Genomic DNA, 11,647 nt, shown 5'->3' with positions numbered 1-11,647 from the left:
GCCTCCAAACCCTCGCCAAATCTTTACGGTGAGTCCATTCTCTCTCTTTTGCTTGTTTAGGGTTTGATTTGTGTATATTGAGAGAGGGAGAGGAAATGAGAGAGAAAGAGAGGGAGAGGGAGAGGGAGGGAGAGAAAGAGAAAGAGAGGGGGAGAGAAAGAGAAAGAGAGGGAGAGGGAGGGGGAGGAAATGAGAGAGGGAGAGGGAGGGAGAGAAAGAGAAAGAGAAAGAGAAAGAGAAAGAGAAAGAGAAAGAGAAAGAGAGGGAGAGGGAGAGGGAGAGGGATGGGGGAGGAAATGAGAGAGGGAGAGGGAGAGGGAGGGAGAGGGAGAGAAAGAGAGGGAGAGGGAGGGCAAGAGAGAGAGAGAGGGAGAGGGAGAGGGAGGAAATGGAAGAGGGAGGGGGATGAAATGAGAGAACGAGAGGGAGGGAGAGTGTATTCTCTCTCTTATTTATTTATATTTTGTATAATTTGTGTATAATGAGAAAGGGAGAAGAAATGAGGGAGAGGGAGAGATAGAAAGAGGGAAATTAAAGAGAGGGAGAGGGAGGAAATGGGAGAGGGAGGGGGAGGAAATGAGAGAGGGAGAGGGAGGAAGAGAGAGAGAAAGAGAGGGAGAAGGAGAGGGGGAGGAAATGGGAAAGGAAGAGGGAGAAAGAGAGAGAGAGAGAAAGAGAGGGGGAGGAAATGAGAGAGGGAGAGGGAGACATTAAACATAATAGGGAAATGAGAGAGGGAGAGGGAGAAAGAAGAAATAAGAGAAGGAGAGGAAGAGAGCAAAAGGAAATGAGAGAGGGAGAGGAGAGAGAAAAAAGAGAGAATGAGAGGAGAGAGAAAAAGAGATAAGATGTTGAACATAATAGGAAAAGAGAGAAAGAGAGGGTGTGGGTGAGGGAGGGAGAGGAAGAGAGAAAAGGAAATGAGAGAGGGAGAGGAGAGAGAAAAGGAAATGAGAGAGAGAGAGAGAGGAGAGAGAAAAAGAGAGAAAGATCATTAAACCTAATGGAAAAAGAGAGAAAGAGAGGGTCAAGGTGAGGGAGGGAGAGGAAATGAGATAGGGAGAGAAAGAAAGAAAGGGAAATGAGAGAGGGAGAGGAGAGAGAAAAAGAGAAAAAAATCACTAAATCTAATAGAGAAAGAGAGGGTTAGGGTGAGGGAGGAACAGGAAATGAGAGAGGGAGAGAAAGAGAGAAAGGTAAATGAGAGAGAAAAAATGAGAGAGGGAGAGGAGAGAGAAAAAGAGAGAAAAATCATTAAACCTAATAGAGAAGAGAGGGTCAGGGTGAGGGAGGGATAGGAAATGAGAGAGGGAGAGAAATATAGAAAGGTAAATGAGAGAGGGAGAGGAGAGAGAAAAATGAGAGAGGGAGAGGAGAGAGAAAAAGAGAGAAAAATCATTAAAGCTAATAGAGAAAGAGAGAGTCAGGGCGAGGGAGGGAGAGGAAATGAGAAAGGGAGAGGAAGAGAGAAAAGGAAATGAGAGAGGGAGAGGAAAGAGAAAAAATAGAAAAAAATCATTAAATCTAATAGAGAAAGAGAGAAAGAGAGAGTCAGGGTGAGGGAGGGACAAGAAATGAGAGAGGGAGAGAAAGAGAGAAAGGAAAATGAGAGAGGGAGAGGAGAGAGAAAAAGGAATGAGAGAAAAAGAAGAGAGAGAAAAAGAGAAAAAATCATTAAATCTAATAGGAAAAGAGAAAAAGAGAGGGTTAGGGTGAGGGAGGGAGAGGAAATAAGAGAGGGGGAGAAAGAGAGAAAGGGAAATGAGAGAGGGAGAGGAGAAAGAAAAAGAGAAAAAAATCATTAAATCTAATAGAGAAAGAGAGAAAGAGAGGGTCAGGGTGAGGGAGGGACAGGAAATGAGAGAGGGAGAGAAAGAGAGAAAGGGAAATGAGAGAGGGAGAGGAGAGAGAAAAAATGAGATAGGAAGAGGAGAGAGAAAAAGAAAAAAAGATTAAACCTAATAGAGAAAGAGAGAAAGAGAGGGTGCGGGTGAGAGAGGGAGAAAGAGAGAAAGGAAAATGAGAGATGGAGAGGAGAGAGAAAAAGAAATATGAGAGAGAGAGGAGAGAGAAAAAGATATAAAAATCATTAAAACTAATAGGGAAAGAGAGAAAGAGAGGGTCAGGGTGAGGGAGGGAGAGGAAATGAGAGAGGGAGAGAAAGAGAGAAAAGTAAATAGGACCTTACAATAAGCTTAGGGTACTATGATAGTGTGTACTAAGAATGAGTCCACCTCACTAAGAATAGGATTGGCGATTCACCTCACTAAGAATGAGTCCATCTAGGTACAAAGGGTACAAATACATTATCCTAGAAACTATATTATAGAAGCTTTCACATGTGTTGGCACAAGGGGACCATCATATTTCACCCTCCCCCTCTCTATATTTGTGTATGCATCTACGTACAAAGGGTACAAATAAAAACAGACAGACGAGAAGCCAAATAGACAAATGTAGAGGATAACAATCTAAGAAAAAAAAAAGAATGATAACAAAAACAAATTGTTTGTTGTAACGTAGACAAAATGGAAAACAAAGAAGGTCCTATTGTTCAAGATTGCAAGGCGTATCTTAATCAGCGTGTCCCATATCCTTGCTCTCAATGTAACCTGGCAATTAGACGAAAACATCGATTGTCTATAGAACACGTACAATGATTTGGCGAGTTTCAATATGAGATCATTGATCAGGCGATTGTGAATTTTCAGCAAACGGTAAGAAAAGTTAATATCAATCATCCATTGTACTCACAAGCTAATTGAATACCATATACAATAAGATTGGGTCTCGCTGGCAAATTTTCTATCCAGGGAGAGGTGATGTCTCATCCCAAGGAGGAGTGCACTCTTTGCGGCCAATTAGAAGAGTACGTGGGCGTGCGATGGATGGAGTGCAGGAGCCAATCCACCACTTGCAAGGCCAATCTATATCGTCAATGCCAGAGGAGACAGGCAACCTTCCAGACCTACCTACAATCTTGGAGCCTGAGATGGAGGCAATGATCGATGCATTGATTCCCATGGATGTCGAGACTTCTGATCCGCTTAGAGAGGAAGCATCCATACCATTATATGATGGGTGCCGAGTATCTCGCCTGAAGACATTTTATATGCGACATCTAATTTGAGTATTTCAATGTACGGTATAAAATATATAGTGTAGCGTTGTTGCGCGGACGACATTTTCACGTGGAGCGTATTGACAAAATGCGCTCCACAATAGACTGTGATATCATGGCAAGGTTCGAGCAAGAGAGCCGGCGACGAGCAACGGATCTAAACACAGTTGTGGATGAGATGGAGTATTTTGGAAACTTGCAAAGTATTGTTACAGTGGATTATCGTAGCTTCTCCATGATATTATTCGATGTGCAGTGGTTCAAAGTGGTACTTGGAGGAGCTGGAGCAACAGTTTGACGAGGTCCATCTGGATTTCTCGAAATAGATTTCGAAAAAAAAATGGACGGATTTGGGCGATACCTTTGTGTTGTCGGCCCATTGTGAACATGTGCATGAACTCATTTGTTTGCTAATTGTATTACGACATGGTTTATGTCACAATGGTTTGAACTCTCTTGTATGTGTTTGTGAACATGTAATCTTCTATCCAAACCCCCGACAACCTCGATGGTGGTATATTATACCTTCAACTCCCCGAAGTGCGAGAGTATATTATCAAAGTGATATTCCGAGCATAGATGAAGATAATATGCAAATAGAGGGGTCGATATTGCAAGGGGTGGAGGCGGTCGAAAGCTTGAAGCTAGCATCGGCTAACAATGATGGAAATACAGGAGTCCAAGAATTCTTTGAGAACGAGGTGGACTCATCCTTTTGTGGTGACATGTTTATCAACCTTCCAGTGTATGCGAAGTTGTGTCAAGATATTGATATGGGACCATAGGATACTTCATACTTGGAGCATCCACTTACTCAATTCATTGACCAATCACTTATAAGGGTACATAAGATATGCATTTTAAGTGAGATTTTTTTAAAAGGATTTATATTAATGTGCTTTGTATGATTTAAATTGATTATTCTAACATCACTTTTTATTTATGCACGTGACATTTTCAGGATGAGTCGAGGGATGAGCGATGAGGAGTTACAGGATATCTTCACACACATGTCTCCAAACCATATCGCGAGATTCAGAGATATGGCAGACCAAGAGCTGTCTCGATCTTCGTCAGGGCGCTCTGCTAGATCTACTTCAACGCGATCGGATGCTTCGGATTCGAGCAGACGAGCTTGACGCTCCAGACTTGGACCAAAGGGAGAGAGTGCTTCGGGTCAGGGGGATGCTACAGAGATACGGAGGCAGTGAGCCTACGGTCGACACGGGATACAGGTGCGACTCCTCGCTCTCGTGGCCCTTCCAGGGAAAGCGTGGCTCAGGCTCAGGTGGATGTAGCGGAGGCACGGACGCGGTGTCTCCGTCTCATCGTTCAGCAGGAGTTGCGTCACCTCAGGGATTTGTCACACATGTGGGGACATCTACTCTAGTTACTCCGGCTTTTGCTCAACCATCAGCACAGGTGGCACCCCTATGGGTCCACTCCGAGAGATATTACCCCGATCGGTACACCGGATGCATAGGGGTCTCTTGGATATGCCCAGGAGCGTGGACACAGATGGGAGAGGACCCATCTTAGGCAGACTCTAGGGGGATATGGATATCTAGTCAATGGTAGGTCAGGAGCCATCATCATAAATGATGAGGGGAGGAGGATGATGGCTTGCATGAGAGAGTTATGCCAACAAGTTTTTCGGCACAACATCTTGGATCATTGGAAGAATATATCGGAGGGGAGCAAGGACTATGTAGTAGCATCCTTGCATGAGGAGTTTCCGGTTCCAACCTCAGTAGATAGATTCTCTACAAGCTAGATGATAGATTGCATGCATGCATATATGTCACATAGACAATCCGACGCACGCAAGGCAATTAAGAGTGGGGCTGCAAAGCCTGAGTGGTTAGACGCAGACGACTGGTGCCAACTGAGGGAGGAGGCTACAGATTCTTCAGGACGTTGGAGTCAGCAACGCGAGGCGGTGAGGGCACGGCTCGAGGCCGGAGTGGCCCATCATCTTGGGAGTGGCGGCACAGGACATATTTGGAGGACTTTGTAAGTTTTTCTTTTGTTTTGCTTCTTTATTTTTTTGCAATATTCTTTGTACCGATAATCATGTTTTTAACAGTTAGCATTTTGTTTTCTTTGCAGCACTCCATTACAAATCGCGATCCGACTGGCCTTGAGACTCGATATGCAGAGAGGCACGGTCTCACTTCATTGATTGACCGATTGTATAGACATGGCGGCCCTGTAAGTCACTCATATTTCTTGTCCGTAGTTACCATGTTTAATTAGAATGCATTATTGTATGGTGGACTGATGTGTTGTTTCTTTTTCTGCAGAGTCCATTTGATGCCCCTCTACGGCGGGACAAGCTTTCGGAGGGCGAGGATATGTAGCTCGCCCTTGGATCCCTGGAGCTCACACACCTTTATTTTTGAGTCGCTTGATCAATGTAGACATTTTCTATATATTAGTGATATCTTGTCATGATTGTACCAATCGCTTATTATGCGATCATGTATTTATTTCATGTATCAGTGTTATGATTTCAATATACATTGTTTTTGTTTGCAAGCGCATTGTACACAGTGCAGAAACTATTTTGTATGGCTCTAATAAAGCACACAGTGCTGCACAAATTTTTTTTTTCCATGTTACCGTCGCTATTAGTGTTGTAAATTTTACTGCTTGCGTCGTTATTTACGTTGCAAACCGTCGCTATCAGCGTCGGTATTGGCATCAATATCGACGCTGATAGCGACGGTGATACCAATTGTTCTATGGCATTGCCAATAACGATGCTTTTTGCAACGACGGGGGAAATTTTTGTTATTTGCATTTTCGTCGCTTTTAGCATTGGTATAAGGCCTATAACTTGTAGTGTATGAGGCTACTTATCACCATTTAGCCATGTTGCCATTTGAGTGTTAGTGTGAGGTATTAAAGTTTTAGGTCGTGCAAGAGTGAATAGTTCCTCTTATCCAACTAGTAAATCCTCCATGTGGTTTCTAAGAATCAGAACACGTTCTCTTTCATTCTCAAGGGCTTGGCTGAGCAATAAAAATCACTTGGGAATTCAAATATCATCATGGACAAGGAAAATCCAAGTACTAAATGGATTCTTCCAAGAATGGATGATGCTAATATCTATGGGGAAAATAGTGTCTTTGAATTCTATGCTTCAACAATGCACCATGGAATTCTTACCATAGTTGATTCCTCTGCAAATGTTCAACAAGTTAATCTTGTTTCTTTGGCTATGCATAAAATACAAAAATTAAAAAAACATCCCTTCTTACATTTGGGCTACATAGCTATAGGTATCATCCCTCTCTTCTATCATTGTCTTGTATGGCAGCTATGTTAGACAAAAGGCATAAGGAGCTAATGGATATGATAGTAAGTGCAATAGTCTCTCCTTTGTCAAATGATCTTATGTTACAAATGTGAGCCCAAATGCCTTTATATAGTTACAAGAGAGGAATGATTTTATAATAGTGTCAGAAGGTCTATTTGCACACCATAGGGTTTGGGCTTTAAAAAGGCAAGTTTTATGCTTTGTTTGCATATTATATGCCTTTGGTCATGCATGGGGTGAAAGGAATGGACATAAAACTTCCTTTGTATATTGTTGAACTCATGAGATGTGCAAAGTAAAGTGTTATGTCCATTTGTTTTCTCCTCATGCATTCCTACAGCCATAATATGTAAGAAAAGCACAAAATTTTTGTTTTTTTTCAATACACCCTACGATGCACAAATAGGCCTTTTGACACTATTAAAAGGCCTATTTGCAAATCATAGGGTCTTGCTCATTGTTTATTATTTTTGAGAAATATTCAACAAGAATTCTTGTGACAATTGTTTTATAGATATCTTATGCTACCACTACCACCCGACAAGGTAAACAAGGTGCATATTATGGATCCTTTGATCTCCCAAAAAAAAAAGAAATAGGATTTTCATTGGAGTGAATTAGCCCTAATGAGTTACAATTTGTAATTATACCCTATCATGAAGGATAAGTGCCATTTAATTTTTGTCCTTTATGTAATTGGTTAGAATTTAAGATGTTTGGAAATTTGTAAACCTACCACAAATGTTTGCATGAAAACCACACTAGAGTAGTGCCATCCTTGGCTTAAATTTTAGGAAAATATGCTTCATGAATTCCCTCAATGGTTTTCATGGAGACGTGAAACTATATGTTTCTAACTCTACTTGCTTTTGAATTCTTTCATGCCTACTAGTCATGTTTGCTAAAAAAATTTGTCAACAAATTTTCCAAAAAAGTGTTTGATTCTTTGGAGGAAAAATATGCATCCTTGACAAGAGATAAGGAGTTGATTTTGCACAAGCTTCAAGTGCCACTAGCCAGACACCTCCTCCTATGAATGGAGGGTCATTCCCAATAGTTGGAGGCTTTTAGAGGCTAAAGTTTTGCTTGAAAACAATAGAATAACTATAAATGGTAAATTCACTTCTTTCACTTAAAAAATGATACCTTTGGATGGATTTTATAGTATTCATGCCTTCATTCATGAAGTTTAGTATTGATTGCTACCATGATGAGAATATCTATTGGGTCATGGCCTAAGCAATTAAAATTCTACTTAACAAGAATGTTGAGCTACCACCATACCAAGGCTCTTTAGAGATTGGGGGAGTGGATTCTAAAAAGAAGATAGCTAGAGTTCAGAATGTTGCTACTAAGAATCCTAGTGCCAAGATTCACCCTATTACTACTGAAAGTCTATCTATTGGCAAAATAGAGTAGGCCCCTAAAAAGGATCAGGGGAAGAGGCATGCTACAAATGAGGGTGCACATGAAAAATCACTCATCAACAAGAAGCTGAAGCAAATTGAAGACTACAATATAAATAACAAGGGCCAAGAGAGTTCATATTCTAGGATAGCCCAAAGGAAGAGCCTAAGGACTTAGAGACAAGAAGGGTAGAAAAGTCTAGCTAGGGAAGACCAAAGCAAGAGCCCAAAGAAGATGCAGGGGCAAAAACTCCATTGGGGCAATCCCAAAGAAAAAGCCTAAGCAAACACCAAGGTCTAAAATCCATGGTTACAAAGAGACTTTGAAGGTTCTCTCTAATATCTATTAATATCCATTTCTTGTTTATTAAAAAATTCTTTGGATTATTATCCTCCAAATAGATAGTCACAATAAATAAATCATCATTTTTCTCAAAGTCTTAAGTTGCCCATGCACCCTTAGTTCTCTTCCATCTCCTACATTGGTGAAATCTAGATGTAGTGTTTGTCTCAGAATATTATATGACAAGCTAAAGAGGTCCTTCGAACATTTATAGAGAAATAAATCACCCTTGTGTACCTTTTCCATTGACTTGCAATCTAATCTAAATGTTTTAACCAATGTGGCGGATGCCATTTTCCTACCTAGCCACATGGTTTTTGTTCTTTGCAAATCAGTTCCTTAAAATTTGATCCAAAGATACGAGTTGGGATAAAACAAGATAAAGTGACTCACCAGCTTGATATTCTCCCAGCCTTTATAGGGTTTTGAATATGTTTGATGATCTTCAACTTGAAGCCTTGATGGTTTGAGCATCCAAATTTCCTCAATTTGTCAAACAATTGAGATTAGGTGAATGAATCTTCTCCAACCTTCCCAGCATGGAGGCTATATACATTTTTGAGTTAAAAAAGAAATTATTTTCAATGAGAAAGGTGAATGATGATTAGGGTAAATAAGGTTACCAAATTCAGTGTATATGATGCCAAATGTAGTATTGGCTGCCACTCTACATTGATTGATGGGAATACATCTACACAACATCCTCAAAGTTAGTTTACAAGGTCAATGGAACAAAAGCACTAATATGAAAGTGCATACTAATTGTGTAACTTCTTTGAAATATAACATTGCTAACTTACAAATGATCTAGAATATGTGGCTACATAGAGGGTGCTAGGTGAAGATCTTTGTAGAATATACATGTTGGATGCTTACATATCATTTTTTATCTTATAAATTGAACCCCAATATTCATCGTTTCTAATTGAAAATTCACATTTTTTATTTTTCATTTGTTGATTTTGTCAGGACCCTTACAAGACAGATGCATTATCATCCCAAACATTAAGCTTGTAGGTTGTTCGATACCGCATATCATCCTCTCTTCCATTGCAACATGTACAAGCTTGTATAGAGTTAGATGGTCACCTAGAAGAATCCATTGATGAAGTATGAGATATTGATAAGAAATTAGGTTGGAATAGAGAAGAGATAATATGCAAAATGAATTTTAGAGGAGTTGGGGTATCAAAAGAATGAAAGCTATGAGAGAAATACACAAAAAAGTATGTGAATTGCATAAACTTTTAAAATATATATTAAATTAAGATCAAATATTTTGAAATTTTTATTTTAAAAAATCTCACTAACATGGCATTGAGAGCAAGAAAAATTGGTTGAAAAATATCTATATCAATACCTAAGGAATTTAGTATATGTATATCCTCTATATCACGTACCTTCAATGCCTATTTTTCCTTAATAAGACATAATCCTTTTTTCTATTCAATCTGTAAGTAACCCCTTTATATGAACCCTTCTATATGTAAAAAAGTGTAAAAATGGTATTTCAAAAATCCCTTATGTTGAACTCACGTGGTACATATATATATTTATGATTGATCTCCCTGGGTATCAATGATAGATCTTTTAGCTAGAATTGTCTCATGAGAATAAGTTTGGAGGCTCCTTTTTCACTTTTTTCCAAAGGTAATGAGGTTTGGCCAACTTACTGGAAAATCAAATGTTACATTAGACCACACAGGGCAGTGTCTTATTAGCCTATTCATCGATTTCATTATTAGTGAATACTAAATAAAGAGCCCTTTATGAGTCCATATTTTTCCTAATGGTAACTACCAATATTACAATGATAGGTACAAGTTGAATCAAAGGGAATCAATTTACAATGGAAAATACAAGCCTTAAAAATTTAGTGACCAAATCTCAAACAAGTGTCTATTAATCTCATTATTATGGGACAAAAAATCTCAAAGTATGAGCTACCAATCTAGCCAATGTTAGTTCTAGTCTCATAATATGGTAGGTACTAATGTAACAAGTAGCTACTACTCTCATATTGGTGCATGTGAGTCTCAATTTGGTAGCTATAATCCTCACATTGTATAATTGTGAGTCTCCAATTGGCTCCCAATTGGTAGCTACTAGTTTCATATTACTAGCTATCACTACCTCACATAGCCGTTTGGAGTATCTACCATAAAAGGATCTACATAACCTAGGCTTCTCATTCGAATAGATAATAGGAACTAACTATTAGCTTAATGGAAGAAATGAAGTTAGGGTGCATAATAGACTTGATGTCTTTTGTTAGTTGCCCCAGATGAGACTATCTAAAGGAGACGAGCTTCTTGATCTTGATACAAATCTACCTTATGTACTTCACTCTTCCATACAACTTCATTTATAATGTTTTAGTAGTGCCTACATAGTTGCTTTTAATCGAGGCATAAACCTTGTCAAGTCAACAAGAGACCATGAACTAAATATCAAAGTTTTCTTCACTTCTTGCCTTTCAAAAGTGAAGTTTCTTACCCTCCATCCAAATTTGTAACCCAATTTAACAATCATAAAGAGTTCTAAAGTTTTAAAGTGTAGAAGAAGAATGAAAAGCTCTCCACATCCATGTTCATGATTATGCTCTTTGCAAACAAGGCCCAATCCACTTGCCCCAATAGGTGCTCGTATAGAAGCCCCCTAGCAAATGGTTTAGTCATCTCCATACCACAATTTTCTTGGAGGCTCTTGATACACATGTGAATAAAATTTTGACCAAAACTTGAGCTTCACATCTCTACATTTGTCCCTATTTCCCCTCTTTGGCACCTCCTCAAAGTATAACAATCAATTAGCGAGACATGGACAAATGAAACCTAACATTTGCAATTTAACCCTTCAAAGTTGAAGAAAGAGAAGAAAAAGGATAGTTGATATTTGGCTTCTCAAGGTTGGAGGAGTGTTGTAATGCTCCCAAATAGGCCTTTAAACTTCTAAAGGTCAAATGGTATTTAATGCTCACAAATAGGCCTTTAAATGTTTCTAGAGACTCTAAAGGTCAAAGAGGACATTTTCCAACTTCCATCATCTAAAAATCAATATTTAGGCTTGTCTTTTTACCGACTGAGACTATCAAAACTCAGGATTCATGCATCGTTGACTTGCAACAATCCATCCTCCTTTATGAAGGTTCTTGGTTGACGTCTCATGCTACTCAATGAGCTTTTATAAGATCTATGTGAACGATTCAATAGTTTTTTGTTTGTCCTTCTCATCCCACTTGAACATTCTCTTCTCCATCACCATTGCATCATTCATCTTCATTTACCCTAGCTAGCCCTCTCCAGTTATGCTCTCAACACCACCATGGTTCCCTTCAAAAGGAGGATAAAATCAGGTCTTTGGAAGATGTGAGATCTTGTGTAATTTAAGGGAGATATTTTGATTTAAATCTTTAAGTTATTTGATCCCTGTTGAGGGAGTTTGGAATGCATTAC

The sequence above is a fragment of the Lygodium microphyllum genome, chromosome 30 (assembly GCF_053477565.2).
Source record: "Lygodium microphyllum isolate KBCC chromosome 30, Lygodium_microphyllum_v1.1.10, whole genome shotgun sequence".
Taxonomy (NCBI): domain Eukaryota; kingdom Viridiplantae; phylum Streptophyta; class Polypodiopsida; order Schizaeales; family Lygodiaceae; genus Lygodium; species Lygodium microphyllum.
This window is presented reverse-complemented; position numbering follows the sequence as displayed.